General features: G+C 53.1%; 1 protein-coding gene across 1 annotated transcript in view; it reads left to right on the forward strand.

Annotated features, from left to right (window-relative positions):
* Positions 1–19,573, forward strand: part of LOC129406068 (uncharacterized) — a 60,548-nt gene that overhangs the window by 26,568 nt on the left and 14,407 nt on the right. The gene's annotated exons all lie outside the window — the stretch shown is intronic.

A 19,573-nucleotide genomic window follows, 5' to 3' on the forward strand; every position in this document is an offset into this window, starting at 1 on the left:
GGCTTTTCCAGGTTTTCTTTCAAACTCTGTTGGGCTTTCGAGGGTGTGTTACGCTTACTTCGTTTCCCTGGACATCAGTGCGGTGTTGCACATCTTTCTCGGGTGCTTTAGAAAGTCCTGGGGTCGGGGCCGGAGCGATAGCACAGGGGTAGGGCGTTTGCCTTGCACATGGCCGACCCGGGTTCGATCCCCGGCATCCCATATGGTCCCCCAAGCACTGCCAGGAGTAATTCCTGAGTGCAAAGCCAGGAGTAACCCCTGAGCATCGCTGGGTGTGACCCAAAAAGAAAAAAAAAAAAGTCCTGGGGCCGTGGGGTCCCTCTGGGTGTGGCCTAGATCCACTGGTGTGAGTGAATTCTGCCATTCCTGTCGTGTGACTGGTCCCAGCAGCTGTCGTGGGCTCCTGCTTTCCGGATGGAGAGTGTGTGTGTGTGTGTGTGTGTGTGTGTGTGTGTGCCTGTCTGTGTGTGCATGTGTATATGTGTGTGCATGTGTGTGCGTGTGTGTTTGTGCGTGTATGTGTGTGCATGTGTGTGTGTGCATGCATTTCTATGTGTGTTTGTGCGTGTGTGTGTGTGTGTGTGTGTGTGTGTGTGTGGCCTTGAGTCGTGTACATCTGGGCCCTTTCTGGGCATCTGCTCACTCCCCGAAGCAGCTGCAGGCTGTGGGAACACAAGGTCACGTGCTCTCCGTGTTGGTCCTGCCCCTAAGGCCAGCTGGGTGAGTGTGTCACCTCGAACCCCAGCCAGCCCTTACCTCTGGTTGGGGGTCGGTATCTGCTGCCACCTTCCTGGTCACGTCTAGTTCCGAGTCCACGGACTGGGCTTCCAGCGGGCACGGTCCTGTGCCACTTTGCCTGGGCCACTGCAGAGTCCCGGGTCACAGCCAGGAGTGGGTGAGGCGGGAGGAGATTCTGTCATTCTGTGAAGCAGAGCCGCCCGCACCCCGCTGTCCCCTGGCCCCCAGGAACCATCTTGGTGCTGGCCATCTGCACCCTGCTGTCCCCTGGCCGCCGGGAGACCTTGCGGCTCTTTCTCTCGCGCCAGCCCAGGCCTGAGGCTTCCAGTCCTTCCTCAGTGCGGGTTGGAGCTCTCAGCCCCGTCCAGCCTCCCCCTGCCTGTGGCCATGCTCCTTAGCACCGTGTCCCAGGGACACTCGTCCCGACCGACGCTCTGGCAGGACTGTCCATGGGTGCCGTCCGTGGACCCTGGGGTGCCGGGGATCGAGCTGGGTCAGGCGCGTGCACGGCAGACGCCCCCGAGGTGCCATCTCAGCCCTCACGTCTCCCTCTGCCCCCGCCCGGCCCCGCTGCCTCCTGCTTTGTTTCCGTCTCGCTCACGGCCTCCGTCTCCTCCCTCCATGGAGACTAGCGCTCCTGCTCGTGTCTCCTCAGGGGCTTTGACCCCGTGAGTCCTACAGGCCCCCGCCCGCCTCCAGGGACCTCCATCCCCGCCTCACTCCAAGTCCCGTCATCCTGGTGACGTCACTGGCGTGTCCATGTGAGTCAGTGACAGGAAGGATCCTGAGGGCGTCCCTGTCCCGTCTGCTGGGCGGCCGCCCGGGGACAGTGCTTTGGCCCGCGTCTCCTTGAGAGCTGCCCTGCGGGGGAGGCCACGAGCAGCCCAGGGGTGGACGCTGTGGACAGACTGTGTTTTGTTCCGGGCGTATGACCGAGAGGAGAGAACGGTGTGTGCAGAGGACACAGGAGAGAGGAAAGGCCCCAAGTGGAGATGTGGGTGACCCCCGAGCAGGAAGGCACCTGGGCTCTCTCTGATCTCTGGGGTCCCCCCACCAGGAGGGCTGTTCTGTGTCTCGCGGGGCAGGCCGGGGTCCGAGCTCCCAGAGTCCTGTTTGCTCTGGAAGCCCCCCCTGCCCCGTGGGTCCCAGGCTTCTCGCCTCACCCCTGCACCCCGGGGGCCCCCCGTTTCTCGCCTCCCGTCGGGAGGGTGACGGAGCAGCATCTCTACCTCGCGGGTGATTTGCTGACACCCCTGGAACCTCGCAGCCAGGACCCTGCCTGCTTGTTCTCCCCTAGGGGCGCCCCCTAAACCTCGAGGGGACCGGCTGATGGCCTTGGGCCTCAGGGTTTCGGGTGTGTGACAGGGAGAGGGATGGAGGTCCCGGGAGGGCAGAGGGTCGCCTGCACAGAGGGTCGGGCTAGTAAGGAGGACGGAGCCAGCGTGGCTCTGGCGGGGGGTCCTGGCTCAGCCCATGGGCTACAGCCTCATGGGAATGAACCTCCCGCCAGTCGCGCCAAGGGTCTCTCGGGCCTGGCCGGCACGGAGGTGAGGCCGGGGTCTCTGTCTTCTTTGTTTTCCATATTTTGGCTTGTTTTCACTTGGGGGCTGCAGTTGGGGGTGCTGAGGGGTCTCTCCTGGCTCTGCACTTAGGAATCCCTCCTGACGGAGCTCAGGGACTGTGCGGGGTGCCGGGATCGAACCTGGGTCGGCTGGGCCAGGCCAGCACCCTCCCCGCTGTCCTGGGCTCCTGCCTCACCAGCAGGGGGTCCTTCCCCGTGCAGGAGGGTCCGGCCTTGGGGCCCGGCCTTCCCGCCAGTGGCCTCCGCTTGCTTTCGAGGCCCGGTTCACAGTGACTGGCCCCTCGACTGGCGAGAAGGGGCTTGGGGTCCGCCTGATGTCAGGAAGCTGTCAGACTCGCTGTCACCTCACGGCTTCTGTCCCGCGTCCCTGAGCACGCAGAGGGTTCTTGTCCCCCCACGCGGCGACTTTCTTCACCTTAGTGTCAGGGACGCCGTCAGCACGGTTTCCATCCCTGCTGCTAGCAGGTTGGCTCTGCTCTGCGGGCGCCAAGCCTGTTCTGGTGACGCCCATCTGGGTCTGCGGGGACCCGTGGCCCCGCGGGGTGACGTCAGCTCTGGGCCCGGAGTTCCCGCGTGCAGGTGCAGGCAGCTGTAGTCACCTGGGGTGTGATTAAAGATAGTTCCCCCCCCCGCCGCCCCTGGAGAGCTGAGGGGAGCAGGGCTGGCTCCCCCAAATCGCCCTCTCCGCTGCTGGCCCTAGGGAACATCACTTGGAGGCGGCTGAGCTGTCCCAGGTCCCTGCCAGGGAGCACCCCCAGGTTTAGGGGGCTTGGCTGAACGTGTGACCTGCCCACAGCATGGGTCCTCGGAGAGACACGGCTGCCGCCAGGACGGGGCAGGAGGGCCAGGGAAGCGGCGGGGAGCCTCTGAGCCAGGGGAAGAGGAGGCCGCGCCCCCAGGGCTGCTGGCAGCTTAACACAGTGTGTGTGTGTGTGTGTCTGTGTGTCTGTGTGTCTGTGTGTGTGTCTGTGTGTCTGTGTGTGTGTCTGTGTGTCTGTGCGCATCTAGGGAGAAATCTCACCCTGATTCATTTCATGGTGTGTGTGTGTGTGTGTGTGTGTGTGTGTGTGTGTGTGTGTGCGCGCGCGCGCGCGCGTGCACGAAATCTCACCCTTATCCACTCAGGGCAAATGGTGCCGTGGCCAGCCCCTCCCAGCTGTGCCAGGGAAGCTCTGGCAGTGTCGCGGCACAGAACTGAAAGGACAGGGTTTGGGGATGGACCCAAACTTCCCCTGGGACAGAAAAAAAACGGGGCCAGGGCCCAGGGAGGGGCCTGGTGTTCAATTCCCTCCTCGGGGGGCTCCCATAAGGAGACCTGACCCCCCCCCCAGACGAACACGGGGTAGAGTGACTGTTCCCCAGACCTTGCGGGGCTTTCACCCTGAAGGGTCTGTGTAAAAACACAGAAGAGAAAGGAGCCATCGGGGCTCTATCTCTCCCGCCGCCCGAGTTCGGTAGTCTCACGCCGCTTCCCCCACCCTGGGGAGGTTGATGGCAATGATGAGGCAGGCGAAGGAAGGAACGAGGGCCAGGCTGGTTGGTCTCAGTTGCAGTTTATTCCCATCTCCGTTCCTGTTCTGCTTCTCTCTCGCACCCCCGCTCACTCTCACTTCTTTTGCCTTGAGCTCTCCTTCAGTGTCTCCCCTACTTCTGTCTGTCTCTCTGCCTCTGTCTCTGTAGTCTCTCCTCTGGTCTCTGCCGACCGCTCTGTCTCTGCTTCTGTGTCTTTTTCTGTCTGTGTTGTCTCCTTTGCTTCTGTGTCTTCCCGTGTGTCTTCTGTGTCTTCTCTTGTGTTGTCTTCTTCTGTCTCCCCTGTCTTCTTCCTCTGTCTTCTTCCTCGGTCTCCTCTCCGTGCCCCACAGTCTTAGTTTATATAGCAAATTACATAGGGCAGTAGCACAAAGGTGGGTTTAACATTAACAAATCAATAAAGAAGGGTAAGACCATTTCTTGAGGAGATTAACAAAATCTCATCTAAGGAAATCTCATCTAAGGAGATCTGCTCAAGGGTGTGGGTCCAAACAAGGGTGTGTCAGGGTGTGAGCTAGTAATCTGCTTAAATAGTTATAGTACGTCTAATATTTCTAGCAATGTCATTCTGTATGAGCACAGTAAGAGATATAACCTTAAAGTTTGTTTTTTCCTGAGGACATCTCACTATACATTCCAGACCACAGTCCTCAGGCCAGGTTAATCTTCCTAACCCCTGCTGGTTCCTAGTCTCGTTGTTACCTTTGGATCATGACAGCATTGTCCATGATCATACCCTCAACTTATAGTTGAGTATTGTGGCGCTTTGGCCTGGCCCATTTCGATGCCAGGGTAGCTCACAGCTTGCCCTGGGTCCATTCCGTCCCTCATCGGGACCCAGCTTTTGGGGTGCTAGGAACTAAGGGCAACTGAGTCGACAAAGCAGATGCCCAGGAGTAAATATTATTGGAGTCAATCAGCTCCTAAGTTACAAAGCATATTATTAACTGTCTTCCTGTGTCCATACAGAAAGGACATTGCTCTAAGGTAAACTAAGTTCCCTGCGGCAAGGCTAAAAGGACAAACCCCATGTTCTCCTACAAGTGTCCAGCAAGGGACAGAACCCCTTAGGGTTTATTCTTTTATTGATTCTGGTTTGAGGGCCACACCCAGTGATGCTCGGGGCTGACTCCTGGCCCTGCGCTCAGGGATCACTCCTGGCAGGGACCCTATGGGGTGCTGGGGATCAAACCTGGGTTAGTGCCCTCCCTCCCCTCTGTCCAGTCACTCCTGCCCCTCCAACCCCAAAAGTTACAGGGCAGTTGCAGCTACACAGCCCAAGGGAACTTTCCCGTGTCACCTACTGGACATGGAGAAATGTCTGCAAAGTGAAATTTGCGGCTCCGACCGAGACAGCCCCTGGTCCAGGGTAAGCCACGGCGCGCTCGTGGGTCACTGCAGGCCGGGCACCTTCTGCCCTGGCAGCTTCCTCCTGCGCCCTTGTTGGATGCTCTGGGCCATAGAATCTGGCAGAGACTTGGGGTTGAAAGAATTCTCAGCTGTAACGGGGAAAATCTCTTCCCTTTCGGGCTGTGAAGAGCCCAGTGGCCCAGCCCGTCTCCTCCCCGGGCCCGGGCGTCCCAGTCAGAGAGCAGAGATGGATTCCTGCGCCCCCAGGACTCAGGGCCATCCCCCCAGATCCACAGAGTACGTGTCCCTGGAAATTTGCGTCCCAGAGGATCCTGGCTCGGAAATAAAGGCCTCTAGTTCCAAACATGCATTTTCTTGTTACCCTGGACTAGGGACTTCCAATAAACCCCGCACACGCATAGGCGCTACTCAGAATAAATGACTCCTTGGTCAACTACTGGAAAGCTTCTGATTGAGTGGAGAGCGGGCGAGTGGGACCCATCCTGTGGAGAGCGGGCTCGGGGAACCCAGCCGTGGAGAAGGGGCATGGGACCTGGCCTTTGGTTGAGACTGTACTGCTGGTCATTCCTTGTCTTTCTTTTCCCTCATCACTTGTATCACTTGTAGTCCCGTTGATTTTCAATTCGCTTGAGCGGGCACCAGTAACATCTCCATTTGTCCCTGTCGCGAGCTAGTGTAGCCTAATGATACCTGCTCGCTCCAGGAACAGAAAGAGCCTCAAATCATTCATTCAGAGATTTGACGAAGAAATCTGACCATCTAGTTGGAGGGCGGCCACAAGGTCTTCTGACGTCCCATGGAATCCAGTCGGTAACAGCTCTAGTCCAACGGTTGTCTCTGAATCGCAATACATGACCGGCTCATCTGATTTTTGATGCCTTGGCAAACGAGACAGCATCCCTGATTTTTGACCGTCAATGGAAGTCAGAACTCTGGATTCCTTCTCTCACTTGAGTGAGACATGACATTCCCAGCATAGCTCTTTCGATTCCTCTTTGGGATACCCTAATAGCATTCTCATCCTGCTTGCGTAGGGCCCAGGTCTCTGAGGCCCTCTTTTCTCTCATAGGGAGGAAAAACACATTCACCTGTGAGTTCTTCTCTCGTTCTCTTGTGGAGTTCAACACAGGCATGGCAAAAGGCACATGGCATATACACATGCACACAGGCACACATGGGCACACACAGGCACCATACAGGTGCACACTTGCCCTCACCACCAGGCTCTATTGGATGCCTGATTCCAGCCTGATCAGCCGAACGAGGCTATGGGAGCAAAATGTATTTGTTTAAAAGGATTGTTTTCTCATCACTGCGGGAATACCAAGGCCTCTAAGAATCTAGCTGGAGAGATCAAATTTGGAATTTCTGAAACTTTCTCACACTAAGTTCAAGCCAGTTCCACAGCAGAGCTGACTAGGGTCTCTGACCAAGAGAATGTGAAAGGAAAGAACTCAGTCCATCTCTTCAATCCATCTATTCAGTCCACTCCTTCGTCATCTTCTCAGTCGTCTCCTCAGTCAATCTTCTCAGTCCAGTCTCCTCAGTCCATCTCCAGTCCATTTCCTGAGTTATCGTCTCAGTCCATCTCCTCAGTCTGTCTGCTCAGTCATCTCCTCAGTCCATCTCCTTAGTCTAATCTCATCACTTCATCTCTTTATTCAGTCTCCTGAGGTGTCTCCTGAGTCCTCAATCGTTTTCTCAGTCCATCTCATCAGTCCATTTCCTCAGTTCATCTCCTTATTCCAAACTCCTTAGTCAATCTCTTCACTCCATCTCCTGAGGGTTCTCCTGAGTCCATCTCAGTCCCTCTTCTCAGTTGTCTCCTCAGTCTTCCTCAGTCAGCCTCCTCAGTCCGCCTCCTCAATCCATTTCCTCAGTCGAATCTCATCAGTCCATCGCTTCATTCCGTCTCCTCAGTCCAATCTTCTCTGTCCAATCTCCACAGTTCATCTCCACAGTCCGTCTACTAGTCTTTCTGATCAATCCACTATCCTCAGCCCATCTCTTCAGTGTGTCTTCTTGGTCTGTCTCCTCAGTCCAATCTCCTTAGTCTGTCTCTTCAGTCCAACTCCTTAGTCATCTCCTCAGTCCACCTCCTCAGTTCACCTCGCAGTCCATCTCCTCAGTCCACCTCCTCAGTCGTCTCCTCAAAAATCTCCTAAATCCATGGGGCCGGAGCGATAGCACAGCGGGTAGGGCGTTTGCCTTGCACGCGGCCGACCCGGGTTCGATCCCCGGCATCCCATATGGTCCCCCCAAGCACTGCCAGGAGTAATTCCTGAGTGCAAAGCCAGGAGTAACCCCTGAGCATCGCTGGGTGTGACCCAAAAAGCAAAAAAAAAAAATCTCCTAAATCCACCTCCTCAGTCCGTCTCCTCAGTCCATCTCCTCCATCATCTCCTGAGTCCATCTCCTCAGTCCATTTCCTCAGTCCACCTCCTCAGTCGTCTCCTCAAAAGTCTCCTAAATCCACCTCCTCAGTCCATCTCCTCAGTCCATTTCCTTAGTCCGTCTCCTCAGTCCATCTTCTCCATCATCTCCTCAGTCCATCTCTTCAGTCCACCTCCTCAGTCCATCTCCTCAGTCCATCTACTCAGTTTGTCTTCACAATCCACCATCTCGGTCGTCACCTCAGTCCTCTCCTCGATCCACCTGCTGGGTCCATCTCCTGAATCCATCTCCTCAGTCCATCTCCTCAGTCTGTCTCCTCAGTCATTTCCTCAGTCCATCTCCTGAGTTTTCGTCTCTTCACTCCAGTCTTCTCAGTCATCGCCTCAGTCTGTCTTCTCAGTCCCTCTCCTTATTCATCTCCTCAGTTCAACTCCTGAGTCCACCTCCAAGTCCATCTCTCTGTCCGTCTCCTCCGTCCATCTCCTCAGTCCATCTCCTCAGTTCAGTCTCCTCAATCCATATTTTCAGTCAGTCTCCTCAAGCGTCTCCTCAGTGTATCTAACAGTCCATGGCCTCAGTTGTCTCCTCAGTCCAGTTCTCCAGTCCATCTCCTAAGTCTGTCTCCTCAGTATGTTCTCGCAAAGAGTCTCCTTAGGCATTTCATTTCCTCAGTGTGTCTCCTCAGTCCATCTCCTCAATCTGTCTTCGCAGTCTGTCTCCTCATTCATCTCCTTAGTGCATCTCCTCAGTGCATTTCCTCAGTCATCTCCTCAGTTCCATCTCTTCAGTCCACATTCTCAGTCAATCTACTCAGTCACCTCCTCATTCCACTTCCACAGTCCAATCTCCTCAGTCCATCTCCTCTGTCGTCACCTCAGTCCATCTCTTCAGTCGATCTCAGTCCGTCTCTTCAATCCTCTCCTCAGTCAATCTCATCATTCCATTTCCTCAGTCCAATCTCCTCAATCCATCTCCTCTGTTATCTCCTCAGTCCATCTCCTCCGTCCATAGCCTCAGTAATCTCCTCAGTCCACTATCCTCAGTCCACCTCTTCAGTCCGTCTACTCGTTCTGTCTCCTCAGTCATCTCCTCAGTCCAATCTCCTTAATCTGTCTCTTCGGTCCATCTCCTTAGTCATCTCCTCAGTATACCTCCTCAGTCCCAACTCCTCAGTCCACCTCACAGTCCATCTCCTCAGTCCACCTCCTCAGTCATCTCCATAGTCCAGCTCCTCAGTCTGTCTCCTCTGTCCTCTCCTCAGTCCACCTCCTCAGTTCGTCTTCTCAGTCTGTCTACTCAGTCCACCTGCTCAGTTCATCTCCTCAGTCCATCTCCTCACTCCATCTCCTCATTCATCTACTCAATCCACCTCCTCAGTCCATCTCTTCAGTTGTCTCCTGAGTTGTTTCCTCAGTCCACCTCCTCAGTCTGACTCCTTAGTCCGAGATCTCCTCAGTCCACCTCCTCATTCCACCTACTCATTCCAATCTCCACAGTCCATCTCCTCATTTCATCTCAGTCGTGTTCTCATTCTATCTCCTTATTCTTCTCCTCAGTCCACTTCCTCAGTCCACCTCCTCAGCCCATCTCCTCATTCCATCTCCTCAGTCATTGCCTCAGTCCATCTTTCAGTCCACCTCTGCAGTCCACATCCTAGGTCCACTTCCTCAAACATCTCCTGATTCCACTACCTCAGTCCACCTCTGCAGTCCACATCCTAGGTCCACTTCCTCAAACGTCTCCTGAGTCCACTACTTCAGTCCATCTCCTCAGTCCACCTTCTCATTCCACCTCCTCATAACAATCTCCTCAGTCCATCTCCTCAACCATCTCCTCAGTCCATATCCTCACTCGTCTCCTCACTTGTCTCCTCAGTCGTCTCCTAGTCCATCTTCTCATTTCATCACCTCAGTCTATCTCCTCAGAAGTCTCCTCAGTCGTCTCCTCAGCCCATTTCCTCAGTACACCTCCTCAGTCCATCTCCTCAGTTCATCTCTTCAGTGCCTTTCCTCAGTCCATCTCCTCGGTCGTTGCCTCAGTCTACCTCCTCAACCATCTCCTCAGTCCATATCCTCACTCATCTCCTCAATCATCCCCTCAGTCCATCTTCTCATTTCATCGCCTCAGTCCATCTCCTCAACTCCTCAGTCGTCTACTCAGCCCATTTCCTCAGTACACCTCCTCAGTCCATCTCCTCAGTCCATTTGCTCAGTCATTGCCTAAGTCCATCTCCTCAGTCCACCTCTGGAGTTCACCACCTCAGTCCAGGTCCTCAGTCATCTCCTCAGTCATCTCTTCAGTCCACTTCTTAATTCCATTCCGCAGTCCACCTCCTCAGTCCATCTCTTCAGTCCCTTTCCTCAGTCCATCTCCTCAGTCATTGCCTCAGTCTACCTCCTCAACAATCTCCTCTGTCCATCTCCTTAAATGTCTCCTCAATCCTCTCCTCAGTCCATCTTCTCATTTCATCGCCTCAGTCCACCTCCACAGTCTACCACCTCAGTCCAGGACTTTAGTCGTCTCCTCACTCGTCCCCTCAGTCCACTACCTCAGTTCATCTCTACAGTCCACCTCCTCAATCCGTCTCCTCCTCCATCTCCTCAGTCCATTTCCTTACTCATCTCCTCAATCATCTCCTCAGTCCATCTCCTCAGTTCATTGTCTCAGTCCCTATCCTCAGTACAGTCTCCTCAGTTCATCTTCTCAGATGTCTCCTCAGTCGTTTCCTCAGTCCATCTCCTCAGTCCACCTCCACAGTCTACCACCTCAGTCCAGGACCTCAGTTGTTTCCTCAGTCATCCCCTCAGTCCACTTCCTCAGTCCATCTCCACATTCCACCTCCTCAGTCCACCTTTGCAGTCTACTACCTCAGTCCAGGACCTCAGTTGTCTCCTCAGTCATCCCCTTAGTCCACTTCCTCAGTCCATTTCCACATTCCACTTCCTCAGTCCACCTCCACAGTCTACCACCTCAGTCCAGGACCTTAGTCGTCTCCTCACTCGTCCCCTCAGTCCACTACCTCAGTTCATCTCTACAGTCCACTTACTCAGTCCACCTCCTCAATCCGTCTCCTTCTCCATCTCCTCAGTCCATTTCCTTACTCATCTCCTCAATCATCTCCTCAGTCCATCTCCTCAGTTCATTGTCTCAGTCCCTATCCTCAGTACAGTCTCCTCAGTCCATCTTCTCAGATGTCTCCTCAGTCGTCTCCTCAGTCCATCTCCTCAGTCCACCTCCGCAGTCTACCACCTCAGTCCAGGACCTCAGTTCTTTCCTCAGTCATCCCCTCAGTCCACTTCCTCAGTCCATTTCCACATTCCACCTCCTCAGTCCACCTCCGCAGTCTACCACCTCAGTCCAGAACCTCAGTTGTCTCCTCAGTAATCCCCTCAGTCCACTTCCTCAGTCCATCTCCACATTCCACCTCCTCAGTCCACCTCCTCAGTCCATCTCCTCAGTCCATCTCCTACAGTCATCTCTTGAGTCGTCTCCTCAGTTCACCTCCTCAGCCCACCTCCTTAGTACACCTTCTCAGTCCAACTCCTCAGTCCAACTCCTCAGTCCATCTCCTACGTCCGTCTCTTCAGTCAAGTCTCCTCAGTCCAGTCTCCTCAGTCCATCTCCTCAGTCACCTCGTCAGTGCGTCTAAGTCCATCTCCTCAGATGTCTCCTCAGTCATTCTCTTCAGTCCATCTCCTCAGTGTATCTGCTCAATCGTCGCCTCAGTCCATCTTCTCAGTCAATCTCCACAGTCCACCTCCTCAGTCCATCTCCTCAGTTCATCTCCTCAGACCAATCTCTTCAGTCCATTTCTTCAATTCATCTTCTTAGTCATCTCACCAGTCCGTCTTTTCAGTCATGTCCTCAGTCCATCTCCTCAGTTTGTCTCCTCAGTCATCTCCTCAGTTGTCTACTTAGTCCATCTCCTCATCTATTTCCTCAGTCATCTCCTCAACTCATCTCCTCAAATGTCTCCTCAGTCGTCTCCTCAGTCCATTTCCTCAGTCTACCTTTTAGGTCCATCTCCTCAGTCCATGTGCTCAGTCGTCACCTAAGTTTGTTTGTCTCCTCAGTCCACCTCCGTAATCCACCTTCTCAGTCCACATCTTCAGTCGTCTCCTCTGTCCACTTCCTCAGTCGATCTCCACAGTCACCTCCTCTGTTCACCTCCTCGGTCCAATCTTCTCAGTCCTTCTACTCAGTCATCACAACAGTCCATCTCAGTCCATATCCTTAATCAAATCTTTAGTCGTCTCCTCAGTTCACTTCCTCATTCCCTCTCCTCAGTCTACCTCCTGAGTTCATCTCCTCAGTCCATCTCCTCATTCATCTCCTCAGTCCACCTCCTCAGTCCACCTCCTCAGTCCATCTTTCAGTCCACATCCGCAATCCACCTCCTCAGCCCACCTCCTAGGTCATCTCCTCAGATGTCTCCTCAGTCCACTTCCTCATTCCATATCCTCAGTCCAACTCCTCAGTCACCTCAGACCACCTCCTCAGTCCAACTCCTCAGTCACCTCAGTCCAACTCCTCAGTCACCTCAGTCCATCTCCTAGGTTTTCTCCTTAGTGATCTACCTCAGTCCTCCTCAGTCCAACTCCTCAGTCCAATCTCTTCAGTCCATCTCCTCAGTCGACCCCCTAGGCTGTCTCCTCAGTCCATCTCTTCAGTCATCTCCACAGTCCACCTCCTCAGTCCATCTCCTCAGTCCATCAGTCCTCAGTCATCACCTCAGTCCATCTTTCAGTCCAACTCCTCGGTCTACATCCTCAGACGAGATCTCAGTCCACTTCCTCAGTCCATCTCCTCAGTCTACCTCCTCAGTCCATCTCCACAGTCCACCTAGTTAGTCCATCTCCTCATTCCAGTCCCCTCAGTCCATCTCTTCAGTCCATCTCCTGAGTCATCTCCTCAGTTCATCTCCTTAGTCCATCTGCTCAGTCATTGCCTCAGTCTACTTTCTCAGTACATCGCCGCAGTCTACCTCTTCATTCCATCTCTCAGTCCATCTCCTTTAGTCCATCTCCTCAGTCTAGTCTCCAGGTCCATCTATTCAGTCCATCTCCTCAGTGGTTTCCCCAGTCTGTCTCCTCAGTCTGTCTCTTCAGTCATTCCTCAGTCCATCTCATAACTCCGTCTCTGCAGTCACTCTCCTCAGGCATCTCCTAAGTGCATCTCCTCAATCCATCTCCTCAGTCCACCTCTGCAGTCCACCACCTCAGTCCATCACTTACTCCATCTCTTTAGTCCACCTCCTCCCAGTTTTCTCAGCCCATCTCCTTAGTCATCTCAGTCCATTTCTTCAGTTCGTCTCCTCAGTCATCTCAGTCCACCTGCTGAATCCATCTCCTCAGTCCGTCTCCTATGTCATCTCCTGAATGCACCTTGTCAGTCCATCTTCTCAGTCCATCTCCTCAGCCATCTCCTCAGTTTGAGTCTTCAGTCCGTCTCCTCACTCCTTCTCCTCAGTTGTATCCTCAGTCATTCCCTCAGTCCACCTTCTGAGTCCATCTCCTCAGTCTGTCTCCTAAGCCATCTCCTCAGTTCGTCTCCTTGGTCCATCTCCTCGGTACATCTCAGTTATCTCCTCAGTCCACCTCCTTAGTCCACCTACTCAGTCCAATCTCCTCAATCCATCTCCTCAGTCATCTCCTCAGTGCATCTCCTCAGACATCTCCTCAGTCCATCTCTGCAGTACACTACCTCAGTCCAGGTCCTCAGTTGTCTCCTCAGTCATCTCAGTCCACTCCTCAGTTCATCTCCGCAGTCCACTTCCTCAGTCCACCTCCTAAGTCCATCTCCTTAGCCCCTCACCTCAATCTCTTCAGTCCATCTCCTCAGTTGTCTCACCAGTCCATCTCCTCAGTCAGTTCCTCAGTAATCTCCTGTAGGATGACATTACTTTGCCCTTTCCCTCCTTGCCACAAGTAGCTTGTCCCGTTTTACCCTGAATTTAGGCTTACCCCAGTCTCACCCATCAAGGTGTTCCCGAATCTCTTCCATCCCTTTGTTTAGCTATAATCACTTCTCCATGCTCTCTTCCCCAAGAGTTAATCCTCGGCTTTCCCTTAATCTGACTCTGCTAATTTGTAAGGTCAGACCTTCCTAGGATACTGAATTTATATTATATAAGTTAATATTGCCTTTCTCCTCTTCTTGTGCCTTTTGAATAATTTACTTTAAAGCTATGACTGTTTTGTATAGACACAAGAAGACAATATTATGTTTTTATAACTTGGGAATTAATTGGCCTCGAATATTCCCTCCCGGGCCTCTGCTTTCTCCACTTAAGCCTCAGTTGCCCTCAGTTCCTAGCACCCCAAAGTAGGGTCCCCGACGTGGGACAGGAAGGATCCAGGGCAAGCGGTGAGTTATGTGCTACCCTGGCATCGAGATGGGCCTGGCCAAAGTGCCTAATTCTTAACTATAAGTTAAGAGCTTGATCATAGACAAATGCTGTCATGATCCAATAGTAATTATGAGACTGGGACCCTGCCAGGGATAGGAAAGACTGATCTGGCCTGAGCACTGTAGTCTGAGATTGAGAAGGCCCCAGGAGAGCAATTCTATAAGCTTTAATGCATCTCTTATTGTGTCCATACAAAATAATTAATATTATGAATTCTTATATGTTTGCTGGCTGAGGAGAAGAGAAACACATTCATGGGACTCCGCCCTTGGGTGGATCCTCTGCTGAAAGAGAATTAAGTCCTAGGAGAAGCATCCCCTAAGGGAAAGGAACCTTACCCTATTGATGGTGACCACACCTACGTGTATGCCCCAACCCCCTGATGCTGTGGAGATTTAACTAGGCTGTGAGAGTGGGTTGGGGGGCCAGATCCACGAGCCAGATCCACGGGGCAGATCCACGGGGAGAGATCCAGGAGGAGAGAGAGAAGCCAGAGAGAGAAGCAGCAGTTGAGCAGTAGATCCAGAGAGAGGCCGGAGCTGGGAGTGCGGGAGATGAGAAAGCTTGAAGATTGAATAAACGGTAACTAATCAGCAACCAGCTTGGTCCTCGTTCTTCCTTCGCCTGTCCTTGACCACCGGCTGTCCCGATCCAGTCCACACACTGCGGTTCCAGAGCACCGAACGCGGGTGGTGAGACAGAGCCGCCCGGAGAGCCCGCGAGTGCTCACCCCCCCTCGGCGTTCTTTAGTTTTTTACAATCTCCCCAGTCCATCTTCTCAGTCTGTCTCTGCAGTCCGTCTCCTTAGTCCATCTCCTAGTCCATCTCCTCAGACATCCCCTCAGTCCATTTCCTCAGTCCATCTCCGCAGTCCATCTCCTCAGTCATTTTCGCAGTCCGTCTCCTCAGTCACCTCAGTCTACATCCTCAGCCCACTCCTCAGTTCACCACCTCAGTCCACCTCCTCAGTCCATCTCCTCAGTTCTCTCCTCAGTTAACTTCTCAGTCCACCACCTCATTGCAGTCTCCTCAGTCCAAATCTTCAGTCCATTGCCTCAATCCATCTCCTCATCCATCTCCTCAGTCCATCTTCGCAGTACACTACCTCAGTCCAGGTCCTCAGTTGTCTCCTCAGTCATCTCCTCAGTTCATTCCTCAGTTCATCTCCTCAGTCCACTTCCTCAGTCCACCTCCTAAGTCCATCTCCTCAGCCCCTCACCTCAATCTCTTCAGTCCATCTCCTCAGTTGTCTCACCAGTCCATCTCCTCAGTCAGTTCCTCAGTAATCTCCCCAGTCCATCTTCTCAGTCTGTCTCTGCAGTCCGTCTCCTTAGTCCATCTCCTCAGTCCATCTCCTCAGACGTCCCCTCAGTCCATTTCCTCAGTCCATCTCTGCAGTCCATCTCCTCAGTCGTCTTCTCAGTCTACATCCTCAGCCCGCTCCTCAGTTCACCACCTCAGTCCACCTCCTTAGTCCATTTCCTTAGTCCACTCTCTTCAGTCACCTCTTCAATCCATATCCTGAGTCATCTTCTCAGTCCATCTCCTCAGTCCAGGGTACCCCCTCAGTGCACCCCCTCAGTGCACCTCCTCAGTCCATCTCCTCAGTTTTCTCCTCAGTCATCTCCTGAGTCCATCTCCTCAGTCCACCTCCTCAGTCCGGGGTACCCCCTCAGTGCACCCCCTCAGTGCACCTCCTCAGTCCATCTCCTCAGTTTTCTCCTCAGTCATCTCCTGAGTCCATCTCCTCAGTCCATCTCCTCAGTCCAGTCTATTCAGTCTATCTCTTCAGTCCATCTCCTCAGTCGTCTCCCTAGCCCATCTCCTCAGTCCGTCTCTTCAGTTATCTCCTCAGTCCATCTCCTCAGCCATCTCTTCAGTCTACCTGCTCAATCCATCTCCTCACTCCAGTATCCTCAGACATCTCTTCAGTCCACATCCTCAGTCCATCTCCTCAGTCTGTCTCTTCAGTCCAGTCTTCTCAGTCCAGCTATTCACTCCATCTCCTTAGTCATCACCTCTGTCCATCTCCTCAGTCTGCTCCCCTCAGTCCATCTCTTCACTTCATCTCCTCAGTCATTGCCTCTGTCCGTCTCCTCAGTCATCTCCTCTGTCTGTCTCCTCAGTCATCTCCTCAGTCCAGCTCCTTAGTCCATCTCTCAGTCCATCTCTTACCCCATCCCCTCAATCCATCTCCTCATTTGTCCCCTTAGTTCATATCCTCAGTATACCACCTCAGTCCATCTCCTCAGTCCAATCTCCTCAGTCCTTTTCTTCAATCTATCTCCTAGGTTGTCTTCCCAGACCATCTCCTCAGAACGTCTCCTCAGTAATCTCCTCAGTACATCTCCTCAGTTCGTCTCCACAGTCCGTCTCCTCTGTTATCTCCCAAGTCTGTCTCCTCAGTCGTCTCCTCAGTCCATCTCCTCAGCCAACCTCTTCAGTCTACCTCCTTAGTCTATCTCCTCAGTCCATCTCCTCAGTTTGTTCCTCAGTCATCTCCTCAGTCCACCTCTTCATGTCTCCTCAGTCTGTCTCCTCAGTCCACCTCCTCAGTTCATCTCCTCAGAAGTCACCTCAGTCCATCCTTCAGTCCACCTCCACTGTTCACCTCCTCAGTCGTCTCTTCAGATATCTCCTCAGTCCATCTCCTCAGTCCACCTCCTCAGTCCACCTCCTCATGTCTCCTCGGTCTGTCTCCTCAGTCCACCTCCTCAGTTTATCTCCTCAGAAGTCACCTTAGTCCATCCTTCAGTCCACCTCCACTGTTCACCTCCTCAGTCGTCTCTTCAGATATCTCCTCAGTCTATCTCCTCAGTCTACCTCCTCAGTCCATCTCTGTGAGGGAACTGCAGAAAGTGGGGCTTCTTTCTGTCCTTTCTGTGACCCCCTGGGCCTACGTGCCTGCTGGCAGGGAATCTGGAAAGCTTCCCGCGTACATTGACCCATGGAATCCGGGAGGAGTCCTTGGAGGAGATGTCACCAGCGTATATCTGAAGGAGGAATTCTTCAGACGTACGGGGCATCTTGTAGTGTGTTAGAAGGAGGAATTCTTCTGACTGCTGTGAGAACAGACAAGAGACAAAACAGACCCTCCTCTGTGATCTCTCGTGCCTTCCCCTCCTAAGCACAACCGCATACCACGTAAATTTGTGACTAACCTTCTCGGGCTAAGATAACAGTGCCTACGTGACTAGCTATGTATATAAACCCCCTGCTGAAAGAATAAACTTGCCTTCAGCCCTCAGCCACCAAGCTGTGTGTCTGCTGTTGGTCCCTCAGAACTCCTGTCTCGGCTGCATTCTTAGGGGCTGGACCCCGACACATCTCCTCAGTTTTCTCCTCAGTCATCTCCTCAGTCCACTTCAAGTCTCAGTCCATCTCCTCAGTCCAATCCCTTCAGTCCATTTCCTGAGTCGTCTCCTCAGTCCATCTTCTAAATCCATCTCCTCAGTCCATCTCCTCAGTTTTCTCCTCAGTCGACTCCTCAGTCCACCTCCTCAGTCCATCTCTTGAGTCCAATCTCTTCAGTTCATCTCTTTAGTCCATCTCCTCAGTCATCTCCCTGTTCCATCTCCTCTGTCCGTCTCTTCAGTCATCTTCTCAGTCCACCTCCTCATTCCATCTCCTTTAGTCATCGCCTCAGTCCATCCTTCAGTCCACCTACGTTGTCCACCTCCTCAGTCGTCTCTTCAGATGTCTCCTCAGTTCACTTCCTCAGTCCATCTCTTCAGACCACCTCCTCAGTCCACCTCAGTCCACCTCCTCAGTTTTCTTCTTAGTCGTTTCCTCAGTCCACTCCTTAGTGCATCTCCTCAATCCAGTCTCTTCAGTCGATCTCCTGAGTCATCTCCTCAGTTCATCTCTTCAGTCCATCTCCTCTGTTGTCTCCTCTGTCCACGTCCTCAGTCCATCTCCTTGGTTCATTTCCTTGGTCCACCTCTTTGGTCTACCTCCTCAGACATCTCCTCAGTCCACTTCCTCAGTCCATCTCCTCAATCCATCTCCTTGGTCCATCTCCTCAGTTACCTCCTCAGTTCATCTCAGTTCATTTCCTCAGTTCATCTCCTCAGTCTGTCTCCTCAGGTGTCTCCTCAGTTCGTATCTTCAGTCCTCTCCTCAGTCCATCTTCTCAGTCTATCCCCTTAGTTGTCTCTTCCATCATCTCCTCAGTCCACCTCCTCTGTCCACCTCCTCTGTCCATCTCGTCCGTACATCTCTTCAGTCCAATCTCCTCAGTCCACCTCTTTAGTCCATCTCTTCATCATCTCCTCAGTCCGTCTCCTCAGTCATCTCCTCAGTCCACCTTCTCAGTTCATCTCCTCCGTTGTCTCGTTAGTCCAATCAATCATTTTCTCAGCCCGTCTCCTCCATCATGTCCTCAGTCCACCTCCTATGTCTATCTTCTCAGTCCATCTCCTCAGTCCATCTCCTCTGTTGTCTCCTCTGTCCATGTCCTCAGTCCATCTCCTCGGTCCACGTCTTTGCTCCACCTCCTCAGACATCTCCTCAGTCCACTTCCTCAGTCCATCTCCTCAATCCATCTCCTTGGTCCATCTCCTCAGTTACCTCCTCAGTTCATCTCAGTTCATCTCCTCAGTTCATCTCCTCAGTCTTTCTTCGCAGTCTGTCTCCTCACGTGTCTCCTCAGTTCGTATCTTCAGTCCTCTCCTCAGTCCATCTCCTCAGTCTATCCCCTTAGTTGTCTCTTCCATCATCTCCTCAGTCCACCTCCTCTGTCCAACCTCCTCTATCCATCTCGTCCGTACATCTCTTCAGTCCAATCTCCTCAGTCCACCTCTTTAGTCCATCTCCTCATCATCTCCTCAGTCCATCTCCTCAGTCATCTTCTCAGTCCACCTCCTCAGTTCATCTCCTCCATTGTCTCGTTAGTCCAATCATTTTCTCAGTCCATCTCCTCAATCCATCTCCTTGGTCCATCTCCTCAGTTACCTCCTCAGTTCATCTCAGTTCATCTCCTCAGTCTCTCTCTGCAGTCTGTTTCCTCAGGTGTCTCCTCAGTTCATATCTTCAGTCCTCTCCTCAGTCCATCTCCTCAGTCCATCCCCTTAGTCGTCTCTTTCATCATCTCAGTTCACCTCCTCTGTCCACCTCCTCTGTCCATCTCCTCCGTACATCTCTTCAGTCCAATCTCCTCAGTCCACCTATTTAGTCCATCTCCTCATCATCTCCTCAGTCCATCTCCTCAGTCATCTTCTCAGTCCACCTTCTCAGTTCATCTCCTCCGTTGTCTCGTCAGTCCATTTTCTTTTTTTTTTTTTTTTTTTGCTTTTTGGGTCACACCTGGCAATGCACAGAGGTTACTCCTGGCTCTGCCCTCAGGAATTACCCCTGGCTGTGCTTAGGGGACCATATGGGATGCTGGGAACCGAACCCAGGTGGGCCACTGTTGGATATCATTGGTTTGTCCTGCTCCCCTTGCCACAAGGAGCTTAGGTTTATCAGTCACACCCATCGTGCAAGGCAAATGCCCTACCTGCTGTGCTATCTCTCCAGCCCCTCGTCAGTCCATTTTCTCAGCCCGTCTC

This window comes from Sorex araneus, chromosome 6 (assembly GCF_027595985.1).
Source record: "Sorex araneus isolate mSorAra2 chromosome 6, mSorAra2.pri, whole genome shotgun sequence".
NCBI classification, from domain to species: domain Eukaryota; kingdom Metazoa; phylum Chordata; class Mammalia; order Eulipotyphla; family Soricidae; genus Sorex; species Sorex araneus.